The following is a 21,382-nucleotide window of genomic DNA, read 5'->3' as shown; positions in this document are numbered from 1 at the left end:
AGAAACTGACACGTTCATAGCATAAAATCCCAATTCACAATAAGCCAAGTAGCGAGTATTTTTTATTGCAAGATGAGAAATACTTATATAATGCTAATGTGGTCATTCTCTAAACTCTAGAATATAAACTATTAAATATTACATCGTCTGTTAATATCACATTAACAGACAATGTAATATTTAATAGTTTATATCCTGTTAAACATAAACAGAGCATTTTTTACGAAGAAATTCCTACTGTCAAAAAAAAGAGTCTCAGCTAGGTGATATGGTATGACTTATGTAAATATGAATGCATTTATTTTTAGCTTAATCTACTAATTACAGAATGATATGGAAACTTATTACCAAAAAAAAGCTTCTTTGCGTGGCGAGGTACAACGATCTTCCAGGGGAAAGCTCTGTCTAGACTGATGGAACTAGGAAACGAACTCTCGGTTTTCCTGTAAAATAAAATTGTTGAGGCCCAAAATTCTATAAATTGGACCATCAGATTTGCTTGTTTGATATCACTGATATTTTTAATATTACCTTAATACTCACGTGAGAAAGGAATGCAACATGCTCTAACTGCAGATTAGTGTAAAAAATCCTTGCAGATTGCTCTGACATGTCATATCTTAACACGTGTTAATGAGGTAGTGGATAATCTTGGGAAAAGTTATCACTGAACATCTCACGCATTTGATGAAATGTTTTTATTTTACATAAAAAAGAGTCACACAATAGAATATTCATAAATTTGGAATCATTTCATTGAAAGATAATTTAAACTTCAAACTTTACAGTATAGATTGCTGAAACTATCTATTGGGGAAAAATGAAAGATGAATGTTGAAAATGTAACATCACTTGCTTCATTTTAAATAAAAGGTATAACGGAACATCTTGAGCATGTCAAGATTGCTTTGAAATCTTTTTCTGTCACATGTTTTAGGAGACTAGTTTTTTCTACCGTAATTGTTCTTAAAACAAAAGAGAAATATTTTAGAAATGCATTATACCCTGAGTACTGTTGTCACCAATTCAATTTAGAATGGAATAACTAGCAAGCAAAAGGAAAGTACTTTGTGCCATTAAAACATTAAATATTGATATAAATTTTGTTAAACTGTGCATACATGTGCCTAAAATCTCTATTTTCCTAATAACATTTTCAGTTACTAATGTGAAAGACAGAATTTTCAAGTGTAATAGGTTCAATTTTAATCATCTCTACTCTCATTTTTAATGACAAACGTAAAGATTTTGTATTTCTTTTTTCCTTATGTTAGGTATAGTCAGATTATATTTATTGAAATATAATTTAATATTTGTCAAATCTAATAAAAATTTGGGCTATATTTCATTTTTCCTAGGAATTCATTTTTTGACTGTATTTCACAAAGGCATGTCACATGTGCAGCACAGCTGTAATGACTTTGGAGGAAGGGAGAAGACACACAGCTATACTGGGAAGAGAGAGGGTGAGAGGGGTCACGTGGAATTGAGTGACATTTTGGAGGCCTTGCATGCCTGACAACATCTCTATTCGACTCTCATGTCTTCTTGAATGTGTCTAGGTATAGAATTCTAGAAGGAACTAATTCTCCAGGAATTTGCAGTGATTTATTTTTTTTTCCAATGCTGCTCTTAAGGTAAGGATAGTCTGATTCTGAACCTCCCCGCCCCCCCCCCCTGCTTTTTTCTTTCTTTCTTTCCTTGTAAATATTTAGCATCTTCTCTGTCACTGGTATTCTGAAATTTCACAATGATATGCGCTAAGAATGGGATTTTTAAAATTCACTATGCTAGTCAATGAGTGAATCTTTTCAATCTGAAAATGCATGTTCTTCATTTATGGTTTATATTTGCTTGTTTCAATCTTTCACATTGCAAACTCTCCCCATATACGTCTGATGATCTTTGGCTATTCAGAAATATTTAAGAGTTAGAGATTTCTAAGAATCAAATTAAATGGAACATAATGGAACTTCTTAAATCTGATCATGACTATGAAAAACCTACACAAACATCAGCCTTATTAATAAAATATTGCAAACATTTCTCTAGATATTGAGAATGAGACAAGGACATTCATTGTCACTACTTCTATTCAAACTTTATTGCAGGTCCTAGTTGGTACAAAAGACAGAATTAGAAACAAGAGTCATAAGGACAGATATGAACAAATAAAACTTTGATTGTTCATGTGCGATATGAATGTGTACATTTAAATCTCCAAAAGAATCCCTAAACAGACTGTAGAATTAATAGTAAATTTACCAAGGTGCTGGGTGCAAGATCAATATGAAAAAACTCAATGTGTCTCTACATACCAGCAGCAAAAATGGGAAGTAAAATTTAAAATTAAAATAATATTTACCAAAGCATTTTAAAAAGATCATACATAGGAATAAATCTAAGGGAAAATATGTAAGATCTCCGCACTTGAAACTATAAAATATTATTGTGAGTAATTAAAGAAGACCTATATAAATGGAGTTAAATCCCATGTCCTTGGATTGGTAAACTGAATGCTGTGAAGGGCCAAATACAGCTAAGGAGATCTGGAAAAAGAACAAATCCAGTAGACTAACACTACCAGGCATCAAGAATTATTTTAAATCTATAGTAACTAAAGCAATGTAGTATTGGTGCAGGAATAAACTAATGGAACAGAACAGAGTCCTAATACAGACTTCTAGACATATGTCACCTGACTTATTACAAAGATGGCACCACAGAACTGAGGGAGAGGGGTCATCAGCATTGATTAAAAATTAGTGATGGATTAATTGGATATCACTCCTAGGAAAAATAAATAATTCTTTGCCCTATACCTCATACATAAATAAAAATGAACAGATTTTTTGTGTGTGTGAAAATAAAACAATACATTGAAATATGAAAATATTAAAATTAATTTTATATAGAGTTGACAGAATTAAAACACTTTCACATATTATTTCATTTGATTTTTATGAAAACTCAGAGAGGTATACATAGCATTATTATCTTTATTCTATAAATGAGGAAATTAATTTAAGGAAGTTACGGACCTTGCTGATAATTACACAGCCACTGAATGCAGAAGGGTGTCACCCTGTCCAATTCCAGTAAGATTAGAGAAAATGAAAAATCAACAGGTTCAAGTAATTTGCCTAAATTTATATTTTGTGCTTCAATTTCCTCCTTTGTAATAGGTGAGCAGGGTTATTATAAGAAGTAAATAATATGATGAATGTGAACATGTCTGCTATAATGCCTCCCATTTATTAGGTCTACGATGAATATTAACCTGTCATCTTGGTCCATCCTGAAGTCTGCTGGCCAGTCAGAAGTGTAGATGGGCCTGGAACGAATGTCTTTAGTTCAGGACAACATTCCCGGATGCCTCTGATAAATGATGCTGATGAGGTGCAAGAAACTATTTTTAGTGGAATTGGTCACCCGTGTAATGTGAAAGTTGTCATTTATCAAACAGAAAAATGGAAAATTGTTAGAAGGTGACAGGATATTTTATAGAACCAAATGTTCCAATTTTCAACACATTTCACAAAGTGTTTTCTTTGCGCGTCTTCATTTCCTTTTATGAGAGTCTGTTGTGGTGTGTGTGTGTGTGTGTTTCCCTGCGTCCTCTGTCAGACTTGTTCTGGCTTAGACTTTAGAGCCTCTCTTGACCTCCTAGTGACAGCGTCATCATTGTTCCTGAGACTGTGATTAGGACTCGTGATGGCTGCATGACAAGCCTTCCCAGGGGAAAGACGCTCACTTGTTCCAGAGCATTTGTTTTACTTCAGTGAACACGACCAAAAATGACTTCAGAGCAGACCTGACCATTACCTAGAAGTGCTGAGCTTTTTTAACAGGAAAAAAAGAAAAGAAAAGTTTTCTTTTCCCTTAACTAATCAATACGTTGAGAATTTAAACCTAAAGCACAAAAATCTGTTTACAGATAAGTCAAGGGCATTTTCTGGAGATGTATGGATTATAGAATTATAATATTTAAAGACTGGGAATGACTTTAAAAAATCTCTAGTTCAAGGTTGCAAACTCAAATGCCTACGGGAGCAAAACAAGTGACATGAGTGAAGCTGACTAGGTGACAAACACAGCATCCTAGGGCTGGTGGCGATGCATGTTACTGGTAGCTTTACTTAATATTAACAGAAATCCTATTTAATTCAGAATGGCAATCTGCCCAGTTAAAATACTCATTGGCGTAGGATCCCCTGCAGCTTACGGTGGCCACACGACACAGTTGTAGCAATGAGATAAATGCAGTGTGGGACCACTTAGGAAGCTGAGGTTTTCCAGACAGGAAGGACAGCCCCAGCAGGTATGGGACTTTCATTGTTTGCTTCTCCTTCTTTCTAGAACATGGTCATGATGCCTGGACGCAGAGAAGCCGTCTTGTGGCCATGAGTACAAAAGCCACACACTAAAGATGGCGATGCAGGAACAAACTCGGTCAACAAATACATTTTGAATATTTACTGGGTGGCCAGCACTGAGGAGGAGCAGAACCCTATTCTCACGGACCCTAAACTCTAAGAGGAAGCAGGAAACAGACAGTAAGAGTGCCAGTTCTATGAAGACCAAGAGGGCAGAAACCGACATGAGCCTAATACTAATTTAGATAGGGCAGCTGGCAAAAGTCTCTTTGACAGGGTGACATTTGAAGAAGTTACTCTTATAAGGTGTAACTAGAAGGTCCACAGGCTGTATTACTGCCAACTCTGAGGAAAAAAGAGGTCTATGACTCCCTACGTTTGTGAAACCCCATATGAAATACTCTCTTCTTGGTGAGTCATATTGTATGCCACTTTATTAAAAATTCTAAGGAATCCTGAGGCAAATAAACATATTTAACTTTGTTTAATCCAGAATTCCTCCAATCCATTTGACTTGGAGCCTTTTATTGGAGTTAGGCCTATCAACCACCTCTGGAAAAATTCCAAGTCATGGGCATGGGAAACGCTAGTTCTAATTGCCCTAGGACAGAAACTATTAACTACTGCTGAGGCGTCTCAGGAATAAACTGAAACTAACCCATTTGTTTTTTAAGTTCTCATAAATAAACATTTTTATTCAAATGAAGTTAAAGTCTCAGGTCATGGTGTTCTATTATTAAGCAAGCAAAAATAAACAGAGGAGAATAAAATTATAAGGACTGGTGATACGATGGTAAAAATAAAAATTGTAGAGGGTTTACTGTGGTTAAAAAAAAAAAACTAAAGAAATTTAACATTTCAAGGAGAGTAATGTTCTTCCTATTTGTCACCAAATATCTTATTTCCTTTTACACTGCTTTTCTCTGTTGTCCCACATTTTAGTTTCAAGGTGTTTATCCTGTGTTTGCCTCTCTCTCCACTACTGTGCTGCGTGGCCCATGAAAGCAGAGATTGAATCTTGTTCAACTTTCAGTTCTAAATGTCTAGTGTACGACACAGCATATGTTAGGTGTGGGGTTAATACAGCAAGTATATTCAGAATGAATATTATGTTTTTATGCTCAGAAATTTCACATTTGAGCTTATCGTTTAAAGCCAGTCCAGGAGGTAGGGTCATTGAAATCACTGCATCCTCTTAGCTTATCTAGCAATATTAAATTTCTTTCCTTGGCCATCAGAGCGGCTTCAAACTTTCCACACAATCTGTATATACAATTCATTCAATAAAATGTTCTAACATGCTAATAGTCATTTGAGTGGCACAAGACAGATAAAGAAGTTGACTTTTTAAGAGGCCTTTGTTAATCCATGTAATGTTCTAATGTTCATCTCTGATAGCATTTCAGAACTCAGGGAAGATTTTTTAAATGACAATAACTGGATTCCTCCCCAAACCAACTGACTGACTTTTTTTTTCTTTTCTTTTTTTTTTTTTTGGTAAATCAGCCATGGGATGGGAAGGATGGAAGGAAGGAAGGAAGAAAGGAAGGAAGGAAAAAAGAGAGAGAGAGAGAAGGAAAGAAAGAAAAAATAAATAAATAGAATTTTCCAAGTGATTATAATATGTTGCAAAGGTTGGGAACAATTTTATATTGAACGACTAATTGAAAGCTTTAAGGACATTCTGAGTGCAAGCAATAAAATAATGAGGGAGGGGATACTTGTGAGGAGAACTTTGAACATAATGCACAAATAGACACACTAGGTAGGAGGATGTGTTAACCTGACCTACAGTGCCTTCCTTATTCAAGGGACATTTCAGTACCAGTTAGCTGACACAGACTCTGGAAATGTCTTAATTCTTTTGGAAAAAAGTTGCATTCAGATCTTTATGAATCTAAAATACCAATGGTTCTAGTCGCTTATTACATTGAAGACTTAAAGGAGGTAGCATAATAGTACCATATCACAAGGCTGCTCCAAAAGTCATCTAAAACACTTTGTATCCCACAGACAAGACAAAAGAAAAGTTTTATCATGACTGTGCACTCAAAAACACATGAATACCTCATGCAAACAGTATGTCTGTGACTTGAAGACACTCAATGATAACCCTAGGTGGTCATTCATTAACATTTTGGAGCAGAGATCATACATTAGTCAAAGATGATGACAGATAGATGATAGATGATAGACAGATTACATAGATAGATGATTGATAGATAGATAGATAGATAGATAGATAGATAGATAGATAGATATAGAGAGAGAAAGAGAAATTGATAATCACTCCTCCTTTTTTTAATGCCACTTATGACTTCATAGAGATTAGTGACCTTGTATATTTATTTTCATATTCTAATTATTTTTTCTCTTATTCCCTCTGGAAAATAGGATATTTCTAATAGGTTATGGGTGATGCCAAGGAGGCCAGATGGCACAAACAGTGCAATGTGATTGAGGTAAAGAATAAAGAAAGTACCATTAATGTGGTTTGAAAGAATAATATAGGTAGTTATCCCTGAAAGCCTTGAGAGAGTCAAGGAGATTCAGTCTCATTGTCAAAATACAACAAGATTCAGATTCATTGTTAAGAAAATGATGCAAATAAATATTTAAAAAAAAAAACTTGTTCTGCCCCTCTTATATATTTATTAAATTTATATACACTTTCCTTATATATTTCTTAATTCCTAACATATAAAACCCTCTTCTACGGGACTGTCTCCATGTTAGAAAGAATAAAGGGGATCTACCATGTGCCCTATTTCACTTTGGAAGTATAGTGTTGGCTTTTGCTGACTCTAAATCCACAAGTTCTGACGGAGAGCCTAGCTGCTGTAATTAGTAGCTCAGCTGATAATCCTCTGCCAACCATCCATTCTCGCCAATCCAACGTCAATGTTGTATTTTGCCCCTTGCTTCACCAGAGTTCACTGATATAGGCAAGAGAGGTTTCCTCTCACCTCTTAAAGAATGTGTTATGAAAAATATTCCCCAAAGGCACTCTCTTAATCTCTGAATGCCTATTGAACATATAGAGGAGAACTCAATTAGCCTTAAACGATTCTATTTCATACACGATATACTCAAGGAGACCAAAAGTTCTTAGCAGGTAGCAAGTATGTCTTAAATAATGGTCATCCATCATTGACAGGTCATGGTAGAATGCTGGCAACATTGCAGAAAATCAATAACTACATCTTAACAGCTTGTCTATCAAACATGCTTAATTACTTTTTAAATTTTATTTTGAAACAGTTAAAACAATCCCAAACTTACAGAAAAGTAGTGAGTACCATAGGAAGAACCTTTTTTCCCAACCATTTGAAAGTGCCACCAAGATATCCAATCATGCCTTAATTCTTTTACTGTCATTTTCTGCAAACGAGGCCATTCTTTCACATAGCTACACTACTACTATCAAAAACCAGGAAATTACAACAGATATATCATTGCCACCTAATTCTCAGACCCCCATTCAGATTTTCCAGTTAATAATGACTTTTATTGCAAAAATATCTAGCTCAGAATCACACATTGTAATTAGTTGACATATCTCTTCAATCTCCCTTAGTTTGGAACATTTTTCCAGTCTTTCCTTGACTTTCGTGACCTTGACTTTTGAAGATTAGACCAGTTATTTTGTAGGCTGTTCCTCAAATTTGGTCTTTTCTGGTCTTTTCTCATGATTAGATTCATGCTATGCTTCCTGTTAGTAATATTACAGAAATAATGCTGTGTTCGTCACATTGCATTGTATCAGTACTCAGGGTGTGTTGTAATGGTAAGAAATTAGAATTAAATTTCACAATTCCTTTATATTTATTCCAATATCAGAATCTTCTAACTACCATGAATTTTCAGTGTGTGTTTGTCAATTGTCATTACTTATTTTCTCAGATCAACCTTAGAATCATTTGATCATATTCTAGAAAAGGAGATTTTTGTTGGGATCTAATTAAACATATATTAATTCAAAGAAAATTGACAGCCTTAGAAAAACAACTCTACATATTTCAATTCTTATTTTATGTGCTTCAAGAAAATTTTTATAATTTTATTTATGAAGGTACCACATATTTCTGATATTCTTAGACATTTAATTTTTGTTTCTACTCTATTTTAATTGACTATTTTCTAAGTGAAACAAAAAACTTTTGTAAATTAATTTTTAAATCGTTTCCTTGCTAAGCTTTGAGTAGTTTTAACACTCCTTTCTCTGTCTAATTGGCTATATTGGGGTCTGTAGATATATAATCACAAAAAATAAATATTAACAATTGTCTTCTTTTTTTCTCGTTACTGTACTTTTTCTGGTAGGTAGGCTCTTGAAGGATAATGATAAGTAGTGATAGTGATAATGGCATTCCTGTCATCTTCTTTATTTTAATGAGATTCCTTCTAGTGTGATGCAAGTCATCGTTTGAATTTGATTATTCCAATACTATTAAAAAAATACATTACCATTTCAAAAGTTTGCAACAGGAATATTAAATTTCATCAAATGTGTTTAATATCTATTGAGTTGCAGGTTTTTCTTCTTTAATCTATTAATACATTGAGTTATATAAGCAGATAAGCATATTTGCTAATATTAAAACATTTTGCATTCTTCAATGAACTTTACATAGTCATGTTTCATGATTTTTAAAGTAACACTATGTTATACATATTGATCATAAAATATATGTTCTTTGCATTGTTTTCTCTCTACGGCACTGTTTAAATGCCCAGGACATTTATAGATAAATCTTAAATGAATTTTTGATGACACTGGTAATAAAACTGTTAAGGCTTTGAAAAGCTTACCCTGGTAATACCCTAAAGTGGCAGTAGCATCCTGTTCTATCAGCAAGTTCCTTTAAGTCTTTGTTCATTCCTTGACCTTCTGAGTATGCATTTCAGATGGAATCTCCATGACAAAAATTAATGATCTATTTAGGATAATGAGAGATCTCCTGGATTGAGATGTACTAGTCAACTGATACTGACATGTTCCTTCCAAATTATCTTGATAGCTGCCAGCAATACCTTTAAAGGAGGACACATTAGTGCCAGTACTCAATATTGGCATATAAAACATTTTTATAAACTACTCTTAACGACAAAGAAAAGAAAATTGGCAGACAACAAAGGCATTGTGTTCCAGAGCCAGGAATGGGATTCTAGAATATTTCCATTGTGGTTTTTACTTCAGAGTAATTTGTATAATTTGGAAAGCAGGCCATAAAACCCTGTGTGGGGATAGGTTATCCAAGGCGACTCTTCTGTCAACTAAGAAACAATATTAACAATCTTAAGACTCATACGAGGTCATGTCTTACCAGTTACTGAAGCTAATAAGGTAGACAGAAGGTTGTTTCACATTTACGTATATGTACAGATATGTGTGCATATTATATGTGTATATAATAATATATTATTCGGTGCATAAGAAAACACTGTATTTACTTAAGCTTAAAATACACAACTATTAATATGCTAATGGTGTGGGTGAAGAATAAATAACAACTCAGCTTCCCCTAAAAAGCTTGTTTTAATAGAAGCATTAACCATTTATATTCTGATACTGCTGTGGGGAAAAAAAAGCCTTTTCTTCAAAAGACAGAATTAACAGAGTTGAAACAAGAAATGATGTTTTAAATAAAGAAATTCACAACTCTATGAATCTGAGACTGTCATTTGTCGCCATAGATTCTTGGGATCCAACAGTTTGTTATTGGATGTTAGGTGTTCTTATTTATATAATCATATGTATTAGCTTCAGTCTGAAGATTGAGGTGAGGTTAAATGTGTGTAGAAAACTGTAAACAAGTTAAGTGAAAGTAAGTGAGGGCTTCTGCCAAAGCTTGCTCGAAGCAAAATTATAAAGCAGGGTGTTTGTCTGTGTTCAGAGTTTATCTCCTTCTGTGTCCTCTTTACCTCTTCATTGGCCTAGTGACCTACACTTCAGGTATTTAAAAAAAACCCAAACTCTTAATGCCTTATCAAAACCTTCTGTCAGATTCTTCATTTGGAATGTGAAGACTGGATTCCATCCTAATGAGGCTACATCCTGTGTGAGCGAGGCAGGACTTTAAGGTGATACTGATCATGTTCACCATAGTGCTACCTCTGCAAAGTAAATACACTATTTCCTTGTAAAACAACAGACAGATGCTCTTGCATTTTAATAAGCCTTAAAACCATAACTTAGAAGTAACTCAGCATGTAGACAAGGAGACAAGGCCCTGAGTAGAGGGGAGTGGAGAGAGTTTGGGGAAGGAGCCAGGAATCAGATCCTTTTAGAATCCTTCAAACCAATCCCATGCCAATGACTTTAACAACTTATATTTAAGAGTTTGGATCTAGAGAGTCACTTATTTTCTTTTATTTTTACAAGTGTGACAGAGACATAAGTTTTTTAAGAACAAAATCACAAATATAATTTAAGCTAAAGCTTCAAGATAGGAATTTTCTCCATCTTGTGGGTGGAAGCACTGTGGCAAGTGGTTAACACTTCTGAAGATCCCAGAAACAAATGGCCCAGGCAGGGCCAGAATGAGAAGGCTGACTGATTTTTGTTGCTTAGTTTCTATAGCAAAGAGGATCAAATATTTCATATCAGTTCTTTGTTGCATTTTCACGAAGAGAGAATTATAGTTTTCTACCTTCTTGACAACTTTACCACTTTAGGGAAAATTGAAAGACACAGCAGAAGGTGATGTCTTGAAATTATATAATTAAGATGTTCCAGTGCAAAAAGGAAATAAATACTCAATCTTTTTTTCACCCCAACAAAAGTGGAAGCAAATGTTTCTACAACGAAAGAGTATCAGAAATTATTAACAAACACAAAATGTGAAATGAGGAAGGGAGCCCTCATGAAGAGTGGACTTGAGCTAGGACAAGGGAGGGTATGTTAAGAGACTCAGACCACTTAAACAGGACCTATGAGAACAGTTTGCAAAGACTCCTTAAAACTAGCATCAGTAAAAGTTGATTAGCAGTCCAGCTAAATGATTAAGAGAAAGGATCAGGATGAAGCTGAAAATAAAAGTATCATAAAGTATAGAAAATCAAATTAAGAATTCAAAGTATTTCCAAATATCATTATTACCCAAATAACATATTATTTATAAATTGATATTTGGTGCTGTATCCCAGATAAATTTGATGTTTCATTTGAAACCACAGCATATTCTTATAGTATTCATTTTAATTTCCAGTGTGTCTTCCAACTCTATTTTCTAGTTTCATTTTTATTTGATCAACCTGATATTTGCCTGGCTTGCCATTCCAAATTTCAGTATACTACAAACATCCGATTGGCTTAAAAATAACTGGAAGGGAGGAAATCAATCCAGTTTAGGCTCTCTAACTAAAATGTCATTTTTGGTGATATTCTCCATTCAAGATCTTTTAGAGAGAAGCACAGTCTTCAGCACAATGCCAAGTGGTTGACCTCTGTTCATGGAATTCTTCAAGAATGAGATTTGGAAGTTCAAGAACACTGCCATGCTATCTAGTGTTCCCCGGAGATTCCAAAGAAAAAACAATGTCATTTTAGGGTAAGAGAAACCAAGAATGTTAATTATTACATTTTGGAGGAGACGATTGCTATCACAGTAGTGAATTAACAAGAGAGTTAACAACTAGTGAATTAATAAGAGAAACAGGAGCTGTTCTCAACAAGAAGGCAGAGTATGTTTATGAAGGATATGCCTGCCTAAGGCAGGAAGTGGTTTCTCAAAATATTGAATATGTGCCCAAACTATGAGAAGGTTGAGGAAGTGTCTCCAAATGAGGACTGTGGGAGAGAAGGGTGCTGGGCAGAAGAGAACATAGCAAAAAAAAAAAAAAAAAAAAAAAATTTCCATTTTTCTTTTTTTCTATTTCCTTTTGGGTTACAGTTGGAATTTTATCCAAGTAATGCACACTTAAGGGGAACTTTCTCAAATGGTCCATATGTTTTAGATATGATATTTTTAGAATAAAGATTATTAGTGCTAAGTGAGAGGCCGTGTTTTGGAATGAAAGGAAACTTAGATGCATCCCTTTGAGATAGAATTTATGATTCATCAAAAGACGAGGCTGACTTTCCTCTCCACGTGCTCCCTCATGTTCTGAAGCCAAACAAGGATCGCGGCATGGCTTTTTTTTTCTTTCTTTAATGCAAATGTTAGCTGACAGTGTCAAAGGAAGTAATTTCTATAACTCGCCCTTGGCTCGGGAACCAAACAGGCCTGGAGGATCCAAACTCCACTTTTTTTATCAGGTGTGTGACTTTAGACACATCACTTAACATCTCTGTCCCATATAACATTTCATCTGTAAAGCGAGAATAGTAATGCTTGTCTTGTATGGATGTGGTGAACATAAAGTAAAATGACCTGCAGACAAGTGCTTGGCACTAGACTTGGCATACCCTAAGTGATTAATAAATGTGAGCTATCATTTTTATAAGTATTGAGTTTATGTGTGATTTTTACAATAAGATTATTAGAGTCAGAAAATAAGAACTCTTTCCTGAGTCCTGATTCCCTATTATCCTATGGTTTACCTTTTTCAAAGAATTTAGAATATTTCATCAATAGAAATGCCCTAATTCTAAGAGGTTTTTATTTAATTGTGAAATATGAATTTGTTCACAAAGTAATATAATTAAAATTCACTTTATAAATGTGGGGTTTTTTGCTATTGTTCAGGACTTAATAAAAACCTTCCTGGTGCTATAAATCTCACCCTGGAATTTCAAGTTCCAACTTGCAAAAACCAATCAAAAAGCAATTATCATAAACAGCTGATCAATGATAAGAGCTAAAACAAATCATCTATCACCCACTTATAACTGCGTGATAGATGATTTAATCTAAAGAAAGCCTTACATTTATTTTTACCATTCTTTTATAGAATAAAGTAGTTACACCAAACCTATGGCATCAGCTCTGCAAAGCCATTATCTTAAGGTAAAAAAAATAAAAATTGTTAGAAATCTAAGCTTGTAAAGGACACCATAAAATAACAAAAATATATATATACACATATATATATATATATATATATATATATAATGGTACTTCTCCCATACTTCACCTACAATAACAGCTACTGCTTAGTTATTTTTGACCTACATCTCCAGGCAGCTAGAACCTTTCCAAAATCCTCATCTCCAGGGTTTTCCTTAAGCACTTTGAAACAGCTGAGATATGTATCTCATTTTTTTTTCTTCTCCGAATCGTAGAAGGAACACACCAAATATTCATTAAAGGAATAAATAAGTGAATGAGTAAATAAAAGCAAGCAAGAAAGCAAGCAAGCGAGAAAGAGGAAAGAAAGAAAGAAAGAAAGAAAGAAAGAAAGAAAGAAAGAAAGAAAGAAAGAAAGAAAGAAAGAAAGAAAGAAAGAAAGAAAGAAAAGAAAGAAAGAAAAAAGAAAAGAAAGAAAAGAAAAAAGAAAAAGAAAAGAAAAGAAAAGAAAAAAGAAAAAAAGAAAAAAAAGAAAAGATTCCCTCTCTTATCTTCAAGGCCCATTTAAGTCTCTAAATTGATGACTTCTTTCCTTTTGCCCAGAGTGATCCAGATCCAAGAAGAAATTTCCACAATGGAACCGAAATGAATTATTTACTTTTGTTTTAATTTTTTTTTCAATGATCAACTCGCTTCGGCAGCGCCAGTGTGTATCACTGCGCCGACGTCTTTCCATTCTGTCACATCGCCCCTCTCCTGCTGTCCTCGGGCTGGGCTGTGTTACCTCCCTTTCTTTTCTTTATCTCCCTTGAGGGTGCTATTCCACTTAGCCTTCTGTGTCACCATCTTAAAACACTCAGTGTCCTCGTTCTCGAATAATCCCATCTGAAATGTCCCAAAAAGTCTTTATATGCAACCCACAAGTCACACACCACAGAGGTATGGGACTTCATTATTCAGAAGTAAATAAATGTTAATAGAATTTAGTCTCAGGTGAGTGGAGGTGGCACATGGATTATAACACAGCCTAAGTTTTTCAGCATTTAAGTATAGTCTGTTCAATTTTCATCAGTTAGATAGGTTCCATCTCTTAGCTAGTTGTTATCATCTATATTTTATTTTCTCTTTTAGATAGTAATAACTGAAAGGGCTAGGTCTTGGTACTACACCCTTGGAGCTCTCTCGAGCTCCCTTACACAAAGGAAAAGAGCCAAGTGGAAAATGAAGTCCATTTTGTTGAACACTCAATACCTTTCCGGATACGAGACTTCTCTCGAAAGCACTGCCCTACCAAGGGGCTCAGGCTGAATTTCAGAAGGCTGTTTATTTTACCCTTTCTGTGATTCCAAAATAGCTGGCCTGTGGGTGAGGCTTGTCGTCTAAGAACACGACTGGATGAAGGTGGTGGGCCTGGCCTGGGGCTCATGCCCAGCCCCTCAGGCACCTACGACAGGGACAAAAGGCAGCAGGGACAGGAGCTGCTTAGATGCAGGAAGCAACAAGAGGCTTGCCTTGCATAACTCCTGATACTCACAGCATGGTAATCCTTCCACAGATCTGGTGTTTGGCCAATAAAAGTTTTCCCATGGGCAAAGTAGCCATATGGGTTAAAAGAAAAGTATCCTTACCATCCAGCTCACAATTAAGTGCATACTAAGTGCCAAATACTGTTTTAATCGATTTACATGCATTACTTTATTTAATCTTCATTATACCCTAAGAGATATATACTACTATAATGGCCATTTTACAGATGTGAAAGTTGAGGCTTAGGAGAGTTAAATAACTTGACTAAGGTCACAGCTAATAATGACCAGAGGTAGAATTCTCATCCAAGTGTGGCGGGCCCTGTCTGCTGTTTCTAAATGTTATGATACACACCCTGTTTGGCAAAAGGGTGTCAAGAGACTGTGTTGCATGTGAATTCATTTTGAAAATTCCCACTGTGTCCACCCTGGCAAAGCCATGACTTTATTTCATCATTCAACGAATACGTTTATGATGGTCCTGTTTGCCAATGAGCATGTGAGGCCCTGGGAAACCGAGATTGAGCAAGGGAGACAGGCGCCCTGTCCTTATCGAAGCCTTCTGAGGAGGGAGGAGGACAATCAGATAAAACGGTAGTGTCTAATCACCGTGTCCCCCATACTGGGAAAGCACGGGTGTCACCGGGACACTTAGCAGGCACCTCTGTATCAGTCCGCAATGCTTGGAGTTTATCATTTTTAAGGTGCATAAAATGTTGCTTTTTTTTAAACACTCAAATAACTACTCTAGGCACTAAGATGACATATAGTCTCTTCTCTACAAAAAAAAAAAACAAAACAAAACAAAACTTAGTTATTAATAAAAGAGAAACACAGGGTAACAGCATTATAACAGAAATACTAAAGAGGAAATATAAAAAGTAATGTGCACAGAGAAAATTAAAAGAGAGCCGTCGGTTCTGCACATGGGAATTAAAAGCCCTTCCTGACAACTGACCTGGATTTCATTTATTCCCCAGAGAAACTCTTGAGTAGGATGGGAAGCAGGAGATCTGCCTTTTATCCCCACACTGGCCGTCAGAAACTTGGTGGAGTAATTTAACCTACCTGCACCCCGTTTCCTTGTAAAAATGAGAGAACTGAATAAGATGATTCCATTTAAAGCCCTCTGGTTTGGACATGCCATGACACCAATATTTCAAGAAAACTGACAGTCACCATTGTCCTTGTTTCTTGAAATGAAGATTCGAGGCCTAATTACCTTCTTATATGATAAACTTCCACTCTGCTTCGATTAGAAGGACCCCTGATAAATCGTTTCTGGAACTTCCCAATAAGTCAGTCTCTTAGCATGCTAGGTTGTTTAGCCTTTAATATCCCATGTCTGGAGAAAACAAAAAAAATCTACCTTTCCTATCTTAACTGCCACTAATTATTCAATCAAAATTAATTAATTAAATAAAAGATAAATAATTAGAATCCATATAGAAACAAAGATTCCCATTTTTCTAAAAGTAAAGGAATTCATAGAAATTCCATTAGCATTAAAACTATAAAAATCTTTCATCCTTAGATGACAAATATATAAATATGTATATATATCTACATACCTATGTATAGCTATGTCTATATATATTTATATATCTGTTTATCTATATCTACATCTATATCCAATTTATCTATATCTATGTATCTCTATCATCTCTACCTCTATCATCTCTATGTCTCTATCTCTATCTCTATCTCTTAATGGTTCTCGACCAGGGATGATTTTGTCTCCAGGGCATGATGGGCAATGCCTGCAGGCACTAACTGGTTGTCACACTAGGTGCTCCTGGTGTGTAGTGAGCAGAAGCCCGAAATGCTAGTCAACATCCTACAACACACAGTGTTGTCTCCTGGAAGGAAAAAACCTATCTGCTCAGAAATGTCAGTAGTGTTGCTGTTAAAAAAACTCTAGTTTAGATGGTACGTGCAGTTTTAATGGAAGGCTATTATTCTAGACTATGACAAATGCATAAGATTTTTTTCTCTAAGTTTATTATTTGAAAAGTCCTGACTTTGTTCCCTCCTTTATGCTTTTGAATAAAACTCAGTGTTGACTCCACTTCGGCTTTGTTCTCACAAGGTTCATAAGACTTACTCCCAACTTTGTGATTAAATCTTGCTGCTTTTATGAAAAAATCCAGGTGTCCACAAGTTCATCTCAAATAACCATAGACTCAAATCTCAGAAACAAATAAATGCAGTATTAACTCAGGAGGAGCTTATCAATGAAGAGCCTGAAATAATGTGCCTGAAATCATTTAATGAGCCCAATAAGAAGAGAATTCTTCCCTTTTAAAAACAATGAATTCTTCCCTTTTAAACACAAAAACCAAGGCCCTTAAGTTGATCCACAAAATAGTTAAGTCACAGAAAATACTTTACAAAGAAATTAATACAATACTTCAGCATTTTTACTTCGCCATCAACCTTTGCAAGTATTACTAAATAAAGCATCATTTCCACAAATAAATACTTGGAACTCAACTTTAGCAGTATAATGGGACTTCCCTTAAAAAAGATTGGTTTCGCTAGTGAAGGTTTCCCAAATGCAAGCTTTTTTTTTTCACCGTTGTCGCTAAAACAAGTATTTTGTTAGTCCTTTCTAACTAGTTGCCATATGTACATAATGAGAATATATCTGATCGTCTTTTCTAACGAGAAACCACTCTATTCTGAACATGTTTGTATGAAGTAAATTCCGCCTTTAAGGAAGTGTAAAAAATTCTTTCATTGTTTTAAATAACAGTGTCTAATTAGGCCAGCTATTTCTCTGCCTGCCCTCCTGAGAGGGCTGGGCTATATTTTGTCAGAGTTTGATAATGATCCCAGTGGTACCAGCCTGTTTTAATAAGGAGATCTATTTCAAGAGGGGTGTGGCTTCATCTGTGATTGGCTAGGATTAGTGGGTCAGCAAGCAGATAGTAAAGAAGCTAACGAAAAACCCATTTTTGATGACAGATGAAAGCACTAACCTTATTTAAAGCATCTTTAACTTCCAATTAAAAGTTAAAATGTACTGAGCATATAAGTCTTTAGACTCCTGAAGGCATCACAAATTTTGATTATGATAATCTATTATGATATAGCCTTGAGTATAGGTACTTTCGCCTTCTACCTAAAATGTGATTTTGACATGACTGGGCATATCTAGTGTATTACCAGGGTTGATCTCCAAGAAATCTACAAAAGATCTAGGATTTCCTGCATGGCCTCATATACTTAGATAACAGGAACCACTCAAGAGGAATTTGAAGAGGAAGAAGGACCAATCTTAAATGCAGCGTGATGTTTGGCACTTGAATTCTCCTTCTGCCTCAGCCTACTTACACCTAGTGGGAGCGAAATTATCAGACATGAATGCTAAAATCCCTATCCTAAAGATCCCCGCCCAATCTAGCCCCTGTCTCCCTTTCTGGTCTTATGTTACCCAACCTCTAAACTCTCATTCTTTAGGTTCTAACCTCATCATTTTTCGGATTCGCCGTGCTCCATCAGATAACAGAAACTTTACTCTTGCTGTTAATTTAACCAAAACCTTTTTCCTGGAGCCTTGACACAACTCCCTTCTCACCCTTAAACACACTCCCTAGGGATTCTTAGAAACACTTGCACACAGAGGAAAATGATGTTGAAGAAAATTGGATTCTGGGTCAGCAGTTATAGAAAAGCACGCATCAAACTTGAGCTTCTCTGACCGTGAGCTCCATCTGTCCACCCGTCCCTCCCCCACTTCCAGGTACTCAAGGTCTGGCAAACTGGGGCTGTATTTTTTTTTAATAAGATTTATAACTTAGAACTCTTTCTCTCTTTTCTTCCTTTTCTTTCTCCCTCTTTATCACTTCTTTTCATCCAAGTTCTAATCCTCAAACTGGTTTCCTTAATAAATGAATGCTATAGAATCACTGCATTCAACAAGTAGGAAATTGAACAAATTCAGTTAAAGGTAGAAAATTAGAGCATGAAAGATCATTTATGGGATTTTCAGATTTAAGGATGAACATTAGAAATCATATAGGTCAAGCTAGGAAAACTGAGAACCCAGGAAGTCAAGTCACTTACTCAAGAGTTGCACATTTAGTTGCTGAAATTCAGGCTGACATTCAAAGGTTAGTTCATTTGTACTTTTAGCTTTCAGTTTAGAGGAAGAAAGAAGGGTGAAGTGTCACACTATGGAATTAAATTGAGTTGACCTATAATTAAAAATCAAAGTCATGCCACCCAGACTATCTACTCTGCTTAACATTCATGACTGTCACAAGTGTATCTCATAAACTACAATTATTTCTATGGCCCCAAAAATCAATTTGGTAGATGGATGCACCATTTATACACAGAATCCCATTTCCACATTTAGCTCAGGATTAGGTGTGAAGGACAGGGTTGAACATAGCTAACGGGCAGCCATTGAGGGAAACAAATTACGTACGATATTGTGTATCCTACTTTTGTATCAACAATTATCTTTCATTTTTCAAGCACATTGCATGTAAAGTGGGCATTATGAACCCTCTGCTCCACAAGCAAACAACAGGAGCTTATCATATGGCAAATGATGAATACTCCCACCTCTAAGTTACCTCGGGCACAGTCAGGGTGCTTCTCAAGGATTCGTCAAATATCTATCAACACCTCCTGCAGTGATTGCTATAAAAAGGAGATAATGATAAAGGTACCAAGCTTCTCTTTCCTTAGGCTTTGATTCACAGGGGGTAAAACTTGTAGATTCGTGGGAAAAAAAAATAAGTAGCAAGAATTTCTGAGAAACTAGGTAATTTTTGACACTTGGAAACTTATTCATTTATCTGTTCATTTATACAGGAAATATTTGTAAAAAACAAACAAACAAACAAACAAAAAAGTCTGTAATATGTCAAATGCTTATTTGGGCCCTAGAAATTAGATTCAGAAACTGTCAAAAGGAATTAGTAAAGGGACTAGTTTATGGGTGGGCAGGAAAGAAGGAGCACAGCTCTGAGACTCTACACTAATAACTTACAGAGGAAGGTGGCCTGAGTCGGGGAGTCCTCTCTGATACGTATTTCTGCAGAGAAGAAAGTGAGGGACATTTCTAGATAGAGGAAATAGCATTTGAGATGACTCTGACACAGGAGTGTGCTTGGCTCTGGCATGTTCAAAACGCAGCAAATGGTCAGTGTGGAAGAATAGTGAATGTGCGTGCATGTAGAAGTAAAAAAGAATGAGAGAAAAGATAGATTGTTTAGGGTCTTGTAAGCTGTGACAATGTGCATTACCACTGAATGCAACAAAACTAAACTTGGCTCTCTATTAGTTATAATTCTCTGTAGAAAGAAAACTAATAGGAGAGAGAGAGAATGAATGGGAATGAATCAGAAAGGACTCCCTGACTCAGGCCACCTTCCTCTGTACGAGAGAGAGATTGAGTTGAGAGGGGGGTAGAGAGAAGTACCCTGTCTATGAGCTGGAGAACCAGAAGAGCCTGTAGTGTAATTCAGTTTGAGTCTGAAGACCTAAGAACCAGGAACTTCACTGTCTGAGCATAGAAGATGCATGTTCCAACTCAAAGAGAGCAAATCTTCCATTCTTTCTTTAGTCCTGTTCTGGCCTTCAGGGCTTTGGACGGTGCCCACCAGCACTGGCAAGGCTGATTGCTTTCTCAGTCTACCCCTGCAAATGCTAATCTCTCCTGGAGACACCTTCACAGACACACTCAGAAATGATGTTTCACCAGCAACCTCCACATCCTTTTAGCCCAGTTATGTTGACACATAAAATTAATCATCACACTTGCCAAAGTGGTATAATTTCTAAAAATATACAAATTTATAACCTTTAATATATGGGATTTCACACAAAAAAAACCAGCACTATTTCTTTGTACCATTTTCTGAAAACATAATCAGCAACTGTTATTTAATAATTTAATTTTGTGGAAATAATTCTCGATTCAGACTTTCTCACTTTGAATCACTGTCTGCATGACTTTGTTTACCTAATTAAGCCCTCTATATCTCAGTTTCCAAATCTGCAGTGAAGGGATCAAAACAAAACCCTATGTAAATGCATATTAAACATAAATTTGCATAAATTCAAATTTATATAAAAACAAAACTAAATGAGAGCAGTCAAATTCGAAATAACATTTTAGAAAAGTTAAGCTTATTCAGAAAATGCAAGATTAGTTAATATTCTAAAATCAATCAATATGATTTACTATATCAGAAAAATGCATAAAAATTATACGGTCCTCTCCATATTACCAGAAAAATCAATCAATATCCATTAATTTAAAAAAATTTATCAAACAAGGAATAGAAAAATAAGTATTTTCTTAATCTGAAAAGAAGAATCTACAAAAAAAATACTGCACTGGGTGTGAGACAACACTGCCTATCATCATTATATTTAGTCGAAATTGCACTGGATGTCCTAGACAGTTAAGAAAAAGGAAATTAAAAAATAAACAAAAGATACGCATTGGAAAAGGAAAAATTAAAGGGCCATTATTTTCATATGGCATAACTGAATATATAGAAAATTC

Source organism: Rousettus aegyptiacus, unplaced genomic scaffold, assembly GCF_014176215.1.
Source record: "Rousettus aegyptiacus isolate mRouAeg1 unplaced genomic scaffold, mRouAeg1.p scaffold_m13_p_2, whole genome shotgun sequence".
NCBI lineage: Eukaryota > Metazoa > Chordata > Mammalia > Chiroptera > Pteropodidae > Rousettus > Rousettus aegyptiacus.
This window is presented reverse-complemented; position numbering follows the sequence as displayed.